Here is a 19,924-nt window from a genome sequence, read left to right on the forward strand (position 1 = left end):
GTCCTCTACTTGTCCATAAGCCTGTTTTCTTGAATTGTCTGCCATCTCTAATGAGATTTTAGCAGCTTGCACCCCATAGATTCCCAGTTTTTCTATTACAGAGAGGGGCATGAGGTTTATTCCTGAATCAAGGTCACACAGAGCCTTAAAGATCATGGTGCCTATGGTACAAGGTATTATGAACTTTCCAGGATTCTGTCTCTTCTGAGGCAATGTCAGTTGATCCAGATCACTTAGTTCATTGATGAACAAGGGAGGTTCAACTTCCCAAGTATCAATGCCAAATAATTTGGCATTTAGCTTCATTATTGCACCAAGAAACTTGGCAATTTGCTCTTCAGTAACATCCTCATTCTCTTCAGAAGAGGAATACTCATCAGAGCTCATGAATGGCATAAGGAGGTTCAATGGAATCTCTATGGTCTCTAGATGAGTCTCAGATTCCTTTGGTTCCTCAGAGGGAAACTCCTTATTGATCACTGGACGTTCCAGGAGGTCTTCCCCTTTGGGATTCACGTCCTCTCCTTCCCTTACAGGTTCGGCCATGGTGCTTATGTCAATGGCCTTGCACTCTCCTTTTGGATTCTCTTCTGTATTGATTGGGAGAGTATTAGGAGGGATTTCAGTGATCCTTTTACTCAGCTGGCCCACTTGTGCTTCCAAATTTCTAATGGAAGACCTTGTTTCATTCATGAAACTCACAGTGGCCTTAGATAGATCAGAGACTAAGTTTGCTAAGCTAGATGGATTCTGCTCAAAATTCTCTGTCTGTTGCTGAGTGGATGATGGAAAAGGCTTGCTATTGCTAAACCTGTTTCTTCCACCATTATTAAAGCCTTGTTGAGACTTTTGATCCTTCCATGAGAAATTTGGATGATTTCTCCATGATGAGTTATAGGTGTTTCCATAAGGTTCACCTAAGTAATTCACCTCTGCTATTGCAGGGTTCTCAGGATCATAAGCTTCTTCTTCAGAAGATGCCTCTTGAGTACTATTGGATGCAGCAGCTTGCATTCCATTCAGACTCTGGGAAATCATATTGACTTGCTGAGTCAATATTTTATTCTGAGCCAATATGGTATTCAGAGTATCAATTTCAAGAACTCCCTTCTTCATAGGCATCCCATTATTCACAGGATTCCTTTCAGAAGTGTACATGAACTGGTTATTTACAACCATGTCAATGAGTTCTTGAGCTTCTGCAGGCGTTTTCTTTAGGTGAATGGATCCACCTGAAGAAGTATCCAATGACATCTTTGATAACTCAGATAGACCATCATAGAATATGTCCAGGATGGTCCATTCTGAAAGCATGTCAGAAGGACACTTTTTGGTCAACTGTTTGTATCTTTCCCAAGCTTCATAGAGGGATTCACCTTCTTTCTGTTTGAAGGTTTGAACATCCACTCTAAGCTTGCTCAGCTTTTGAGGAGGAAAGAACTTGGCTAAGAAAGCTATGACCAGCTTATCCCAAGAGTTCAGGCTGTCTTTAGGTTGAGAGTCCAACCATATTCTAGCTCTGTCTCTTACAGCAAATAGGAAAAGCATGAGCCTGTAGACTTCAGGATCTACTCCATTAGTCTTAACAGTATCACAGATCTGCAAAAATTCAATTAAGAACTGAAAAGGATCTTCAGATGGAAGTCCATGAAACTTGCAGTTCTGCTGCATCAGAGAAACTAATTGAGGTTTCAGCTCAAAATTGTTTACTCCAATGGTAGGAATGGAGATGCTTCTTCCATGTAAATTGGAATTTGGTGCAGTAAAGTCACCAAGCATTCTCCTTGCATTGTTGTTGGGTTCGGCTGCCATCTCCTTTACTTGTTCGAAATTTTCAATCAAGTTGTCTCTGGATTGTTGTAATTTAGCTTCTCTTAGTTTCCTCTTCAGAGTCCTTTCAGGTTCTGGATCAGCTTCAACAAGAATGCCTTTTTTCTCTGTCCCTGCTCATAAGAAAGAGAAGAGAAAAAGAAAAAAAGAGGAATCCTCTATGTCACAGTAAAGAGGTTCCTTATTGTTAGTAGAAGAAAAGAAGAAGAGAAAAATCTGAACTCAAAAAGAGAGAGAGAGTTCATATTTTTGGTGGGTGAGGGAGAGATGTTAGTAGATGAATAAATAAATAGAATAAGATGAGAGAGGGAAAATTTTGAAAATAATTTTTGAAAAAGAGTTAGTGATTTTTGAAAATAGTTTTTGAAAAAGGTTAGTAATTTTTTGAAAATTAAGATTTAAAAATTGAAATAATTAGTTAATTAAAAAGAAATTTTTGAAAAATGGGGGAGATATTTTCGAAAATTAGAGGGAGAGAGTTAGTTAGGTAGTTTTGAAAAAGGTAAGAAACAAATAAAAAGTTAGTTAGTTGGTTGAAACAAATTTTGAAAAGATAAGAAGATAAGAAGTTAGAGAAGATATTTTGAAATCATTTTTTTTTTTTTGAAAAAGATATGATAAGAAGATATTTTGAAAAGATATGATTGAAATTAGTTTTTGAAAAAGATTTGATTTTTAAAATCACAATTAATGACTTGATTCACAAGAAATCACAAGATATGATTCTAGAACTTAAAGTTTGAACCTTTCTTAACAAGTAAGTAACAAACTTGAAATTTTTGAATCAAAACATTAATTGATGATGTTATTTTCGAAAATTTGATATAAAAATAAGAAAAAAGATTTTTGAAAAATATTTTTGGAATTTTCGAAAATAACTAAGAAATTTGAAAAAGATTTGATTTTTGAAAAAGATTTTGAAAAAGATAAGATTTTCAAATTGAAGATTTGATTTGACTCATAAGAGACAACTTGATTTTAAAAATTTTTGAAAAAGTCAATCTAAATTTTCAAATTTGATGAAAGAAAAAGGGAAAGATATTTTTTTGATTTTTGAATTTTTATGATGAGAGAGAAAAACAAGAAAAATGATGCAATGCATGAAAGTTATGAATTAAAACAATGAATGCATGCAAGAATGCTATGAATGTCAAGATGAACACCAAGAACACTATGAAGATCATGATGAACATTAAGAACACATTTTTGAAAAATTTTTAATGCAAGGAAAACATGCAAGACACCAAACTTAGAATTCTTTAATGCTTAGACACCAAGAATCCAAGAATGCATATGAAAAACAAGAAAAGACACAAAACATGCAAATGCAAAGATCAAACAAGAAGACTTACCAAGAACAACTTGAAGATCATGAAGAACACTATGAATGCATGAAATTTTTTTTTTTCGAAAAAAATGCAAGATGTACATGCAATTGACACCAAACTTATAACATGACACATGACTCAAACAAGAAACACAAAAAATATTTTTGATTTTTTTTTATGATTTTCTAATTTTTTTGGAGTTTTATTTTATATTTTTCGAAAATTATTTAGAAAAGAGAAAAATAAGGATTCAAAATTTTTAATATGAATTCCAGGAATCTTATGCTCTAAAGCTCCAATCAAAGGGTCAGGCATGGCTTAATAGCCAGCCAAGCTTTAGTTTGTAACTCAGACATGACACGTCTAACATGCCCTACAGTCGTATTAGACATGGCTTTACAGCCAGCCATGCTTCATGAAACACTAGAATTCATTCTTAAAAATTCTGAAGAAAAATTATATTTTTGAAAACGTTTTTATAAATTTTTTTTCTTCGAAAACAAAGGAGAAAATTTTGAAAGATTTTTGAAAAAATTTTGAAAATAAAACAAAAAGAAAATTACCTGATCTGAGCAACAAGATGAACCGTCAGTTGTCCAAACTCGAACAATCCCCAGCAACGGCGCCAAAAACTTGGTGCGCAGAAATTGTGATTACACTTTAATTATGTAAAATTCATCGCTCTTTCTTCCCCTTGGTAATGGCGCCAAAAACATGATGCCAATACCATGGTTCACAACTTCGCACAACTAACCAGCAAGTGCACTGGGTCGTCCAAGTAATACCTTACGTGAGTAAGGGTCGAATCCCACGGAGATTGTTGGTATGAAGCAAGCTATGGTCACCTTGTAAATCTCAGTCAGGCGGATATAAAATAGTAATGGAGTTTTCGAAAATAATTAATAAAATAGGGATAGAAATACTTATGTAAATCATTGGTGAGAATTTCAGATAAGCGAATAGAGATGCTTTCGTTCCTCTGAACCTCTGCTTTCCTGCTATCTTCATCCAATCAGTCTTACTCCTTTCTATGGCTGGCTTTATGTGATGCATCACCATTGTCAATGGTTACTTTCGGTCTTCTCTCGGGAAAATGATCCAAATGCCCTGTCACGGAACGGCTAATCGTCTGGAGGCATCACCCTTGTCAATGGTTACATCCTATCCTCTCAGTGAAAATGGTCAACGCACCCTGTCACGGCACGGCTATTCATCTGTCGGTTCTCGATCATGCTGGAATAGGATTTACTATCCTTTTGCGTCTGTCACTACGCCCAGGAATCACGAGTTTGAAGCTCGTCACAGTCATTCAATCATTGAATCCTACTCGGAATACCACAGACAAGGTTTAGACTTTCCGGATTCTCATGAATGCCGCCATCATTCTAGCTTACACCACGAAGATTCTGATTAAGAGATCTAAGAGATACTCATTCAGTCGAAGGTAGAACGGAAGTGGTTGTCAGGCATGCGTTCATAGGGAATGATGATGATTGTCACGTTCATCACATTCAGGTTGAAGAGCGAATGAATATCTTAGATGCGAAATAAGATGAATTGAATAGAAAACAGTAGTACTTTGCATTAATCTTTGAGGAACAGCAGAGCTCCACACCTTAATCTATGGAATGTAGAAACTCTACCGTTAAAAATACATAAGTGAAAGGTCCAGGCATGGCCGAATGGCCAGCTCCTCTGATCTAAGAACCAGGCGTCCAAAGATGTTCAAAGATGTCTAATACAATAGTTAAAGTCCTATTTATAATAGACTAGCTACTAGGGTTTACATAAGTAAGTAATTGATGCATAAATCCACTTCCGGGGCCCACTTGGTGTGTGATTGGGCTGAGCTTTAACTTTCCACGTGCAGAGGCCATTTGTGGAGTTGAACGCCAGGTTTTGATCCATTTCTGGCGTTCAACTCTGGTTCTTGATCCATTTCTGGCGCTGAACTCCAGAATTGGGCAAAAAGCTGGCGTTGAACGCCAGTTTACGTCATTTATCCTCGAGCAAAGTATAAACTATTATATATTTCTGGAAAGCCCTGGATGTCTACTTTCCAACGCAATTGAAAGCGCGCCAGTTTGAGTTTTGTAGCTCCAGAAAATCCATTTTGAGTGCAGGGAGGTCAGAATCCAACAGCATCAGCAGTCCTTCTTCAACCTCTGAATCTGATTTTTGCTCAAGTCCCTCAATTTCAGCCAGAAAATACCTGAAATCACAGAAAAACACACAAACTCATAGTAAAGTCCAGAAATGTGAATTTAACATAAAAACTAATGAAAACATCCCTAAAAGTAACTAGATCCTACTAAAAATATACTAAAAACAATGCCAAAAAGCGTATAAATTATCCGCTCATCATGCACTATCCTCCTTGGCATCAAATTTGAACTTCTCGGTGGAATCCTTTACAGTTCTCGATTCCCATGGAGGTTCAGCATCTCCTAAATCTTCAACCACTTCTTCTTCTACAACTATTATTATGGCTTCCTCCACTTGTTCCAATACAAAGCCATGCTCCTCATTGTCCACCGAAGTTTCTAGCGTCTCCTTCATGCTACGCTCTTCTTTTGATTCTCCACATGCAGCCATGGGAGTACTTTGAGTGTTCAGATGTCGGGAAGCTATTATATTTACTACCTCGGTTAAGGCAGTAGTGAGTTCCAGTACGTCCCTTTGCATCTTCGCTTGCCCTTGAAGAAGAACACGAAGTTTGTCATTCATTGGAGGTTGGAGTGGATATGAGGGTTCATGGGTTGGGGGAGAGGGTTCATAATAAGAATGTGGTGGTTCTTGGGAATAATTGGATTGGAATTGTGGTGGATAAGGGTCATATGGTGGTGAATGGTGAAAAGGAACTTGTGAGTGTGGTGGTTCAAAGCTATGTCGAGAGAATGATCTATAAGCTCAGGGTGGGGCTTGTTGGTAATTACAAGGGGGTCCACCATATCTATCAGCTTGGTATGCATTGTAGAGTGGTCCTTGCCCATGATATCTTGGAGGGTGTTGTTGCCTAAAGGGTTGATCAGATCCTCTTGGCTCCATCTATCTCTGATTGCTTAGACCTTAATGCATATTTCTGTTATGGCTTCCACTCCTTTCAACAAAATTAGAACCAAACTCAAAGCGAGAGGGGTGAGAATTCATAGTGGCTAATAGAAATAAAAGGGAAAAACAAAAACAAATAAACAAGTAAAAGAAAAATATTTACAATAACCAATAATAAGGCACACGTTTGCAATTCCCCAGCAACGGCGCCATTTTGAAGAGCGAATGATTAACGGTTTAGAATTCAGAATAAATTCTCATTGCAAGTATAGTTTCTAAACCAAGCAATCATCCTTTCTTACAAAAGTTTTGTTTGTCACAAGTAACAAACCCAATAAAATTGATAACCGAGTATTTAAACCTCGGATCGTCTTCTCAAGGAATTGCAGGGAGGTATGACTTATTATTAGCTATGGAAAAGGTAGAATTTTGGGTTTTGAAAGGTTTGAACAAGGAAAATAAATTGCAGAAATTAATAAATTAATATCTAATAAAACTCTTGGCAAGGTATGAAAATTCGAAAATCCTATCCTAGTTATCCTTATCGATGGTGATGAGAATTGAGTTTAATCCCACTTAGTTAACCTTTACGAAAGCAAGGGAAAGTCAAGTGGACTAATTAGTTAGATCCCCAAATCCTAGCCAACTCCTAAGGAAAGACTAGAGTTAACGGGATTCAATTCAATTAGCAAAAATAACAATTAACAACCACGATAAGTTTGATAACTCAAGAGTCTCCAGTTAATCAATTAAAGCCAAGAATATAAAAAACTAAATAAGAATCATAAATCTGAAATACCTCAATTTATATTAAATAAAGAAAATCCTAACATGAATGGTTCATAAGCCAATTTGGAAATATAAGTAATTAAATAAAAGCATTAAAGTATCTGAAAGTAAAAGAGAAATATAAAGTAAAAGGAATATTGAACCTGAGAGGAAGTTAAAATAATAAGAAATCCTAATTCCTTTAAGAGGGATCCTAATCCCAAATCCTAAGAGAGAGGAGAGAACCTCTCTCTCTAAAAACTACATCTAAAATTGGCAAAAGTGAATGTATGATCTCCCTTTGATTCCTCCATTCTCTGGCTTATATTCTGTGTTTCTGGATTCAGAATTGGGTCGAAAAAGGGTCCAGAATTCGCTGGGGGCATTTTCTGCAGTTTCTGCACGTGACGTCTGTCACGCGTCCGCGTAGGTCACGCGGTCGCGTCATCTGGAGTTCTGCTCTTCCACGCGATCGCGTCAGGCACGCGTACGCGTTAATTGCGTTCTTCTCAAGGCACGCGTCCGTGTTAGTCACGCGTTCGCGTCGCTGCCTTTTCGCGTTGGGCACGTGGCCGCGTCGTCCATGCGTTCGCGTCGCTGCCCTTTTCTTCAAAACTCTATTTTTGTGCTTTCCTTCCAATTTTGTATGTTTCCGTTCTGTCCTCTAAGCCATTCCTGCCTTAGGAGATCTGAAAATGCTTAACACACAAGTCACGACATCGAGTGGCAATAAAGGGTAATTAAAATTAATATTTTTAAAGTATAGGAAACATTGTTTTTCACATATATCACATAATAAGGAAGGAAAAATAAAACCATGCAAATTACATGAATAAGTGGGTGAAGAATTGAATAAATTACTTAAATTGAGCACAAAATACATCATAAAATATGGGTTTAATTACTCTGCAAGTCCCTATAGTTTCACCGAATTTTTAATTAAGTCCCTATACTTTTTTTCTTTTCAATTGGGTCCCTATACGTTAATTTTTTTTTCAATTTAGTCCTTGTTAACGTTAAACGTTAAAAAAATGTTAGTGAATTGTGAAATTACTTGCGTACCCCTAGGGACTTAATTGAAAAGAAAAAAAGTATAGGGACCTAATTGAAAATTTAGAGAAATTATAAATATTCAATGAAAGATATTCCTATAATTCCTATTTAATAATTCTACGACATAAAAAATATTTCTATAATCCCTTTTATTTTATCACTATCATTTCTTTCTTATTTATATACAAATTGTACCAAAAATACCGTCTCTTTATTTTTTTGACTTTCAAAATACCTTATCTTAAGAATATACAAAAAAAAAAGGATAAAATGAAACAGAAAAATAGTAGTAATAAGTATAATATAAAATTCAATTTTTATCACTCAAGTATTTATTATGACCAACATAATGAAAGAACTTATATATGGCATATGGTAATAAGAATCATTGATAGAATAATAACTAAAATTGTTTACAAAAATTGAGTTCTATATAGTTCCTCAAACAAGAGAACTAATTTAGCTCACAAAAACTCAAAAACAAGTATATTGAAGAAATGAATTTTCCTTATGGTAACAAGAACCATAAAAAAGAAATCCCTAAAGGCTGCTTGCTCTAACATAAACAGATATTCCATCTCCCTTAGATATGATCTTTGCCATTGCAACTGATGCCAAGTGACGCACAGGCCGTCGAACACCAAAAGTGAGCAGGGAATACAATGCATCCTCACACCGTCTTTGCCACAACAAAATATTTTCCTAGAAGATATGATAAATTGTAACATCAGAAAATACACCAAGATTTTTAATAAAAACCTAAATCAACAACAAATAATATCAAATGAATAGCACCAAATCTTAATTAAAAGCCAATTCTCAAAAGGTATGTTTTTCATTCCAATTTTAAGAGTAGTTGGTCCATTGAATGGACAGAAAATCCACATTGCAATGTCTGTGAAAGTTCTACCAAGTGCCGGCTGCACATGAACATAAAGCCTTGCACTTTGCAAGTCTCCACGTTTGAGAAAGTCCTTTCTAGGAACAAAATTCCTGTACAAAAACCCTTGGTCCATTCAATCTGCAACAACTTAGTTTCAGCTTGTATATACAAAATGATCTGGATGCACACAGCTAACGATGTTCACAGTAAAATTAAATCATATGTGAATTCCCCAATTAACAAAATCTTTGTATATAAATATTTATATTGTAAACCTTAAATCATTATATAAAAAAAATTCAAAAATCAATTCAAGAAATAGGTATTCAACTAATGCCATATTTCTAAAAAATTGACATAGGCATAAACATGTTACATCAAATTTTAATTTAAATCATGTCCTTTTAAATCTTTTTTTTTTCTTTTCGATAATGTCAGCATTAAAGCATATCTTTATAAGGATAAGTATCATCTAAAATTAGCTAGGCAAATAGTAATATTTCATTAGTAATACCATATGATGCATCACATGTAAGCAAATATGGTAAAAGTAATATGCTGACCTTGCAGGGAACAGAACCAAATATCGAATTACAACTCCAAAGCACCACAAAGGAAATAAATAAATATTCCAGTTCCTAGGTTCTGATCGAATTGACTTAAAGCACCTTAAGAATGAATCCTACACAGCATAAAACTCAATATGTGAGCAGATGACCAGAATTTACTGCTGAATATATTAAACTTCATCTCGCATGAACAATATTGAAGCATTACCCTTTTATTTTTTGCACCTTATATTCAATTAGAATTTACATCCAAATGGTCACTACTGCAGAACCCACCTCCACTAAGCAAAGCATCCAATACCTAGCTATCCAAGATGCTTGTGATAAGACAAGTATGTTTGCATATAATGTTAGCTTGTAGGTCATTTATTGAAGGAGTTTGCCATAATTGAAGGCCTAGATATAAAAGCAAACCAGAGATTATACCTCAGCAGTGATAATCCAATTGAAGATGTTCAAGGTATTAAAACTACTACTACATCTCCCCTTGGAATGGTGAAATTGCAAGCAGTGAGAGAGTAAACCAACACAGCCCTACCTATAGTCCCCCGAGTCCCTGCATCCAACCTAGTCCTGGGCTCTATCTAAACCAACATAGCCCTACCTACATCCATGGTGTTTGCACCCTCGGACACCACTACCGGAGCCGGACTTCCGACTCCAAGAATCGCAATCTGTCTCAAGAAATAAAAATAATATAGTAATTGAATTGAGAGAATCACCAGGGTGAGAAACATTTTTGCTTCAAAACACTAGGTACTCAATGTGAATATAACAGAACCACAATGCCTACAATTAATACAGTTACACGGCATAAAAAAAATTTGAGGAAGCCATACTTTAGTGCTCCCATACACATTTGTAACTAGTTTAAAACCTTTCCCATGAATTACGCAATTACAGTGAATAGATTATCAAAGCCAAAAAATAAAACACAACAATGAAGACATGAATGACTTGATACCAAACAAATAGCAGCACAAAATTCAAAATCTTATACATTTAACAACCAAAACGAAATAAAAATGAAGAAACTAACTCACCTGTTCTAGCAGATCGAGTGTGCAGGCAGCAAGGCGAGGCAAGGTGCGGCGAGATAAGGCGAGGCACGCCGAGTGGCGGACAGGGCTTCGACGAATCAATCAGTGCAAATCCTCAGAGACCGACGGAGACGGAAGCTATGGATGAAGACGACGGATCGACAACTATGGATGAAGATGATGGACCGACGGAGGAGAACGCACCGCACACGATTTTCAGGGAGCAAATTAGGGGCTGGCTAGGGTTTTTTTCCTTTGGGACAAAATGCCAAGGGGTTTTTGGGTATTTTAAAAAAATAGAGATATCTCCAGTTAGTTACCTAATCCAAACAGAAGAATATTCGTTTTTTAAACAGAATATTCTATTATCTTAGACGGTATTTTCACGGTAGGGACTAAATTGAAAAAAAATTAACGTATAGGGACCCAATTGAAAAGAAAAAAAGTATAGGGACCTAATTGAAAATTCGGTAAAACTATAGGGACCTGCAGAGTAATTAAACCTAAAATATGGGTTTATCAAACATGATTCTTGTTAGTTTGAAATGTGGCCTATAGTAGATTAACGGTTGACACAGTATACACAAGAGGCTACTCATGTACACTTGAAGAGGATACACCCATGAATGTGGTAGTCACTACAAGAAAAATGCTGAATACTGTCAGATTTACTAGCAAATTTAGCGTCGTAAGTTAGCAGCAAGTTTACCCATGGATTTGGGTTTCTGACGATAAATTCGCTCGTAATAATTAGAGAAAAAAAAGAAAAATTGGCGCGATAATTAGTGCAACGATCATTTTGTTCACTCGTTGATTCGTTACTGCCGGTAAATCCGACGGGATTCTTACCCTAAATTTGAACTGGGAACCCTCTCCCCCTTATTTTGAATTATAGTTTCTCTCTCTCTCTCTCTCTCTCTCTCTCTCTCTCTCTCTCTCTCATCTTTCACTCTCTCTCTAACCTTCTTGTCTCCCCATTAAGGATGTCTCTGGAAGCCCCCTCCGGCAGCGGCCTATCGTCGTTTGTCTCTCCTTCAAGTTAGCTTTGATGCAACTCCGCCGTCTCGTCTCTCACTCACTCTCTAACCCTCTCGTCTCTCCATTAACGATGTCTTCGGACGCCCTCTATTCTGGCACCCCCTATCATCGACCGTCTCTCTTTTAGGCGAGCTTTGATGCAACTCCGGCAGCCACTGTAACTCCTTTCTCTCTGGCAGCCACTGTAACTCCTTCCCAGAGGTTCGTTTCCTTTCTGTTTCTACAATCAATTAAATCTCTTTATCAATTCTATTTTGGTTAGCTTTAGTTTCATTAATTTGATTTTTAGTTAGTTAGCTTAGTTAAAGTTATTTTCTGTTTTAATAGATTAAGGTGGTTAAGATAGGAGTAGAACAAGTTACTAGGTTCTGAGACTGCTTAAGAGTTTGGAATTTCTTAAATTCAGTTAAATATACTACTAGAACTATTTGGTTAATTGCTTGATTGTGTTGAATGTTCATATTAATTATTGCTTGTTACTTGGCGATGCTTGCTCATATTGATTATTGCTTTGATTATCAAGTTTGTGCACTTAGGCCTTGTGGACATACTAGAACCTAAATTGTTTGAATGTTGGTACTTCACATAGTTTAGGTACATGATTTGGCATGCGATGAAATTATGAAGTTAGATTGATGATTTGGCATGTTAGCATCTTTTTGGAAAATTTTCAAGTTATATTGAACCATGCTTTCTATGTACTTGATTTCAATCAATGTGTTTCTCTTACTGAGTTACATAGCACCCATGTGTTTCTTTGAGTTGTAGATTGTTACATATTTTTGCTATTATATTGTTTTTGTGACATATGTGTTTGCTGGTTTGCTCTTTGCAGACATGACGACATGCAGAGGTGTCACGAATCGGCCTCGTGGTCGTGGTAGAGGGAGGGTGTCTACTAGTACCCCGGAACTTTTCAGTCATCCCCTTCTACTCCAACTACCCTTGGGATATCACAGGCAATGGGTGCACAAGATCAGCCGTTCATCATGGTCCCAAATCCCAACTACGTGACTCCTTTTGCTGTGCCACCCTGCCACTAGGAAGTCGCCCGACTACTTCACCAGAGTAGACTTTTCCATCACCTTCACTAGCTCAGTAGCCCACTATTTCGATGACGACGCCTCCTCCAACGATACACGCCGCGGTGCTGGAATCCTCTCACGGTTCCCAGCCAGATGCCTTTCTACCACCTCCCATCGTACGGATGACGATTTAGCCGGATAGCTTGATGGCGTGAGTACTATTTAAGTCTTTTATATGCAAACTATTTTGATATTCTTATTCAACATATGTGGTTTCTAATCTTAAATTTTTTATTATAGTTAGTTCATTTAATTAAGTTATATTCAATTTTCTAGTTTTAGTGGATTTAGATTGTTAAGATAGGTTTGATTTAAGTTAGTAGGTTTGAACTGCTGAAGGTGTTTGAGAATTTCTTATTATTGATGGATGTTAATGCTTAAGTGATATAATGTCATATTGTTTTGTTTGTGAATTGTTTAAGTGAATTATTGATGAATAGAAATTTTGGCGCCTTCTAATTATAAATGAAACTCTACCGAAACTTATAAAAAATCTATATATACTTGAGGTTTATAGATTACATTAAATTTGATTTAAACTACTAATCTTAAGTTTTTCATTGATAGGTTTGTACCAAATAACAATGTATGTATACAGGAGTGTGCCACCCATGGCCAAGCTATAAGAAGATCCCTACTGAGACCATAGAGCGATGATTTCATAAATGAGTGGTAAAAACTCAATTTGATTCAAACTTTAACTAGTTTATATCGTCTATTTTGTTTAATTGTATATTTAATTTTGATTAACTAGTGCTAAATATTCTTTGTTTAGGAGAAATTTATATGGGACAAGACTCACGATGCCATGATCACGAAGATCTACGATAACCGGATGGCTAGGCGGCTTTAGCAGATGATGGAGGACGTACGTAAGAGGCACAACCACCCCACTCTTTGTCTCTGCCCAGATATTAAGAAGGCATTGCACGTCCATTGGGAAACTAATGAAGGGTCCAGGCGTCGCCGTCTCACAAACAAAGCTAACAAGGTATCGATCAGGTCATCGAGGTATAGCGACGGTTCAATGACTTTTATGAAGACAAAGGTCAGACTGGTATGTAACTTGTTTCATTTTGTTATTAAGTTCATTTTGTCTTTGACATTTAATGTCATTATTACTTAATTTAACATATTGTTTCAACATGTGTAGTCTAAGCCGTTGGATTGTGATGTGATGATGGCGCAGATCTTCAAGTATACTCACACTTTGAAGGAGAACAAAGAGAGATTTGTTGATCAGTGGTCTGCAGATCATTATGAGTAAACATCATTTGACGTAAAATTTTCAATTAACTATCATCCTAATCATAACATATCTTACGCAGGAAGCTTACACGGAGAGACTGGAGGCTGCAACCCAGCAATCCCATCCTACTGGAGAGGATGGCAGCAACTCTACTATGCAGTCGTCGATCTTGACACGATTTGGCGCGAGACCGTATCTGAACCGTACAAGAATCGCGTCTACGGATTGGGACCGTTCTTCACCAACAACCTCCATACCTCCACATTGAGGGCTTCATCTGCCTCTGCCACCAATCGCATAGTCGATCCTGAGGGCCACGTCGATTTAAGGGAGCTAGTGCAGAATCTCACCCAGAGCCTTCACCAACAAGCTCAGCAGCTGCAGCAGTCTAAAGAGAAGTATAACAAGATCCTTGCAAGCATGTTAGACACAGATTCTCTCAGCTGCTTGTAGTGAGTGACAGGTTGCTCTAGATGTGCACTAGATGAGGAGCATGCCACGTGTATGCCCCTAAACCGTGTTTGCAATGGAAGGACGAAGTGAGGTTGTTACTCCAGCTATGGCTACAATACAGGCACCGACTCACCATTAGCCTCGTCTCCTAACTCCTCATGATATTGGTACTCAGCATCTTCCTTTGACTCAACGTCAAGTTATTCGTTCACAACTCTCCCCTCTATGCCCACTATCCCCCCATCTCCTTCATCTCGTCCCTCCTAGTATCTCGGTGTGCTTGCCTAGCCCGTCAACTCAGCTTCAATTGGATGCATCTTGCGAGAGATTTAATACAATGGTCACTTGCGTGCTCCCGTTGCCAAACATCATCGGGCACTACTGTGAGCGTAAGATCATCAAGAACATTATCAACTAACAAGTGTTTGATACAATTAAGTTTAGGGTTAATCGAAATAATGTGTTGAGGTTATTGAGAAGCTTTCCATCCATTATACAATTCCTTATATAAACATTAGGTTAATATACATCCTCATCTCGAGTGGTTATGAACAAATATTTGTCGATGTTGATTGGATTCGGGTATTTGCTGGTCTGCCCCGAACTACTTCTTAACTTGATCAACATGATGAAACTCGACAAAGTTAAAGCACGCAAGCAAAACAAATCACCCTACATGATTTATGTTTCTTAATTTGAATTAAATTGATTTAAGTTATATTTTTGATTTAGTCCAACTTTTAGCTATTTGCATTAAATCAATTTATTTGATTTTGGATATAAAAAAACAAAGAAAAAAGTACACAAAGTATCCCTAACATTTACTTAAAGTTACAATTTTACTCCTAAAATTTACAATATTGTTTTAACTTTTTATCTTAAATTTTTTTAGTAAACTACCATTTTTACCTATAAAAGTTTAAAACGTTAACAAATCTACCCATGAACAAACAAAGTCACCATTTTATCCATAAAAGATGAACTTTTGCTAACAAAACCACCCAAACCTTAAAAAATTATTTAAAATCTCCAAAATACCCTCTAATATAACATAACTTCCTTTTACTCCATACCACCACTCCTCCAATCTCAAATCTCACCATCACCCAAATTCTTCTTCACCACCACCTAAATCTCCTTTTACTCCACACCACCTCTCGTCCGCTTCACCACCTCCGCTGCCTCCTCCCTCGGCAGCCTCCCTCTCTACGAGCGCCCTGTCCGCCATGTTATGACCGAAATATCCAAGGACCTCGACCGTGCTCTCTCCCCCGACCCGTACCGTTCTCTCTCTCTCTCTCTCTCTCTCTCTCTCTCTCTGAAATACTCAAACAGTGACCACTTCGCCACTACAAGAAAAAACAATATTTGTAACAAAAAAAATTGTTACAAAAAATCAGAATTTCGAAACAAAAAGAATTTGTAACAAAAAATGGAGGCCGTTGTAGTATGTCCCGTTACAAAACGTTTTTGTAACAAAAAATGGAACTGTTACAATTTAAAGAAATATTTTGTAACAATTTTTTTTTATACAAAAACCAAAATTCGTTACAAAAGTGATAACAAATTTTGATCTTCAAAATATTTTTGGTGACAAAATATTTTTTCCTATCACAAAATTTTGTTACAAAATATAACTTGATTTTGTAACATTTTTTTTTAGTTACAAAAACACAATATTTATTTTGTAATAATTTTTTATTTTTTTAATATAAAATTTACCAAATTATTTTTTTAATTAACTGATATATTAACTACTTTATTGAGTAAGTCGACATTTATATAATATGTAAAAACATAGATAATTCAAACATGTTTCATTTAACTAAAATTATTTTAAAACAAAATAAAATTAGTGTCTACATTGATTAGTTCTACAAGTTATACTTTTTACATTAGTTCAACTAAAAGTTAAAAGTCTAACATAGATTATTGTCTTTATGAGTCAAAATATTCTTGAGTCCTTTAGGTAGCATGTTGTCACCATTTTCGCACTCCTGTAAATAAGAAAAACCAAAACAAAAAATTAGAAACAAGATATAACACGAATTATAATTTTTTCCATTAACTTTTATCTAAAATTTTTAGAAACATTTTGGCAGAAACTCTCCTAAAACTTGAATATTTTCACCGTCTACGGTTCCATTAAAAACAGCCAATTCATTACTTATTTCTCAGCCAATACATAATATAGTAATTTCAAGGCACAAGTTACTAGGATTGTGAATTTGAGAATAAAAAAAAGACCCTAGATGAAATTGAACATATGATATCTCACTAGTACCTGGATATAGACATGAAAAAACATGTAACCATAAAGGTTTTGACTGTTCTTATTTTGGATACAAGAGCTAATCCAACAAGCTTTCTAAATCTAGAATAGATTGAGCAAGCAGCATTTTTATTCACAATATAGCCTACTAACAATAAGATAATATCAATCCCAACTGACAGCTTCATTTTTCATTTGCATACATCCTTCAAAGGTTGTAAGCCACATTTCATAATCATCAACAAATATGTAGGATTTTTTATTACCTCTTAATCAAACATGTATAATCAAAATATTTTCAAAATGTTCACTAATTCACTATTCACATATCAACATTCGAAAGAACTTACAAGAATGGTGATTAATTTGCCATCAGGGTTCCACATGGCTTCAATCACAACTTCAAATCACAATCTCAACCACAATCCAACATTCATATAATCAATCAATTACTCACAACTATTAATCCTATTTGTAGTTATTCAATAAAATTTGTAGGCATTCTTAAATTAAAACCATTTAAATTAAACCCTTACCTCGATTAGCTGAATTCACATAGATTAAATGTGGCAACTCCCTTCTCTTTTAATTTCATGGCAGCAACAAGCATGCAACCGAAACAGCAGCAGTGTCAATTTCTTATGGCAGTGACGATGGTTGCAGCAAGACAAGGATTCGAATTGGATAAGAATCAAAAGCAAACATAGAACTTGACAAAATAGAATTGAATTAAAAGAAGAACATGGCAATTAAAATTGATAAAATAGAACTTGCAAATGGTTCAGAACCAAGGAAAAGAACAAACCAAAATCAATGTAACAGAATCAGAACTAGCAGCAACAACCCCGGTAGCCCTCTCTTCACAGAACAATTCCTCCCTCTAACAGGCAACAACAGCAATTAGAGTTTCCAGTAGCAATGACAACCAAGCTAGGGGATGATGACAGCAGCAACGGTGGTTCTGGGAAGCAAAGACACGACGTTGGTTCACCTCCACAGCGACGATGACAGCAACATCACCCTCCGTTGCCTACCTTTTCGGGTTCTGTTCCTTGCGTTAGTGACAGTGGCTTCCTCTTGTAGCAGCAACGGTGACGAGACATGGTGCCGGTGACAGAATCAACGACTTCCTCCTCAGTTCGCGATTCCAACCGTGGTGGCAACTTCCCTCAACGGCACCAGGGCACAACAGCGACACGAGCAGGGGGCGATGGTGCAGACGATGCAAACTCGCAGCAGCTCCCCCAACGGTCAGCCCGCGACGGCGCTCTTCCTCTCCTTGGCCTTTGCTCCCTCGCACGCTCTTCGTCTCAAGGCAGATCCAAGGCAGATCGGCGGTTCAGCGGCAACAGTTTGGGCTGGACGGTGCAAAGCGCGGCTCCCTCTTTCCTTTCCCGATCTCTCTTCTCTGATTCCCACTGTGTGTATGTTGCGTTTTTGGAAAGGAAATGGGGTGGGTGGAGGTTGTGTTATGCGAAGGTGAAGGGGGTTTTAGGGTTAGGTTCCAATTTGGGAATTATGTTTTTTATTTAATTTGGAAATTTAGAGTTAAAAATTAGGGATTTTATAAAAGAATAAAGATAAATATGAATAGATATTTTGATAAAATTGGAGAGTAGAATAATTTTAAAACTAAATATATTTTCTTAAAAATATTTAAGAATATTATTTATTAACATATTACTAAGTTCAATTAATTATTTTTAATTTAAATTATAAAATGAACATATTAATCACTTTTTATAAAATATAGTTCATGCTCAAGATATTGATTATTTAAATTAAATGATATAACTTTTTATTATTTTTTCTATCACCGGACTTTAATTTCACTTTATAAAATAACTAATTATAATAAAAATTGTATGTACATAAATATTAATTGACTTAAACTTAAAGTATTTATAAAAATAAATTTAATTACTCTTAATAAATTAATCTCTATAAGCTCAATTTAATAAAATAAATCGTAATTTAATCATAATACAAATTTCTCAAATTAAATTATATAATACTTCTATTACTGAATTTTAATTTCAAATTATATGAAATAACCAAATTAATTATTCTTGAAATACTATTTTGTTATTAAAACTTTAATTAATTACTCTTGAAATACTATAAATTTTTATATTTTTTTTAATTAGTAAAATTTTAAATTATAAATAAGAAAATACCCGTTTAATATATAAATCTCTAAAAATTTATTTTGAATAATATAATAAATCATAAATAACTTATTATTTAATTTTTAAAATAATTTTAAACTCAAAATATCATTAATTTGACTTAAATATTTTTAGTAAAATAAATTTTTGGATATAAAATCTTAAATAAATATAATAAATCATAAATAATTCATTAGATTAATTTTCAAAAATATAAAGTCTTACCTTTAATATGTTGAAACAAAATTTTTTATTAATTACAAAAAAATATTTGAATTTTGTGACAAATAAATAACTTACTACAAAAATATTGTATTTTGTGATAAATTAATTTTTTGTTACAAAATATTTAGAGCTTTTGAAACAAATAGATATTTTGTTACAAATTTTTTTAAATTTTTATAACAATATAATCTTTTGTTACAAAATATTATAACATTTTACAACAAAACAACAATTCGATACGAAAGCCAACATAATTTGTAACAAAAGAAATCTCGTTGTTACAAAATATTGAAATATTTTGTAACAATAACTAATTATTGTTATGAAAAAATTATAATTTGTAACAATTTTAAATTTGATATAATTTTTTTGTTACAAATGTTTCATTTTTTTGTAGTGTTCTCTCTCCGATTTCACTACCCTCTCTTTCTGTGATTTTTGATTTGCGTTCTGTCTCTGCTATTGCTTCTGCTTTGTAATTTCTTTTCAACGTGGTCGTAACATTTGTATTCATAATCGTCACTGCTACCTCCGAAATCAACGGTGGAGTAGCGGCGATTGCAACTTCTCAGGTGGTGGCGGATTTAAATTTTGACATGGTTGGTTTTAGAAAATCCTAATTCTCTCAGCTCATGTTTTGGGGAAGAAGATGATTGTAGAACAAGATGAAGAATAAGAAGAAAGTCGAGTGAAACAGTTGCTACTTTGTCGTTGCCATGTTTGATCATCACTGTCGTTGTTGTGATAGTAGAGAAGGAGAAAAGTAAGGCTGATGGTTGGTGGCGGGAGTGATGGTGGTGTTGGTGTTGGTAAAAGAGGCAGTGAAATCCATAAAAAGAATAAAGGAAGTGTTGAGATTTGAAAGAGGAGTGTTGAGATTAGGTTAGAAAAGGGTAATTTAGAATTTTAGGT

At 35.3% G+C, this 19,924-nt stretch overlaps 1 non-coding gene across 1 annotated transcript; it reads left to right on the forward strand.

The window, feature by feature from the left end:
- The first annotated feature begins 1,308 nt into the window (after positions 1-1,308).
- On the forward strand, positions 1,309-1,416 carry LOC148565931 (small nucleolar RNA R71). The gene has a single exon (XR_015884308.1). It is a non-coding gene; the product is annotated as a small nucleolar RNA R71 (small nucleolar RNA).
- Positions 1,417-19,924: the final 18,508 nt, after the last annotated feature.

Source organism: Arachis ipaensis, chromosome B5 (genome assembly GCF_059453495.1).
Source record: "Arachis ipaensis isolate K30076 ecotype BB chromosome B5, ASM5945349v1, whole genome shotgun sequence".
Taxonomy (NCBI): domain Eukaryota; kingdom Viridiplantae; phylum Streptophyta; class Magnoliopsida; order Fabales; family Fabaceae; genus Arachis; species Arachis ipaensis.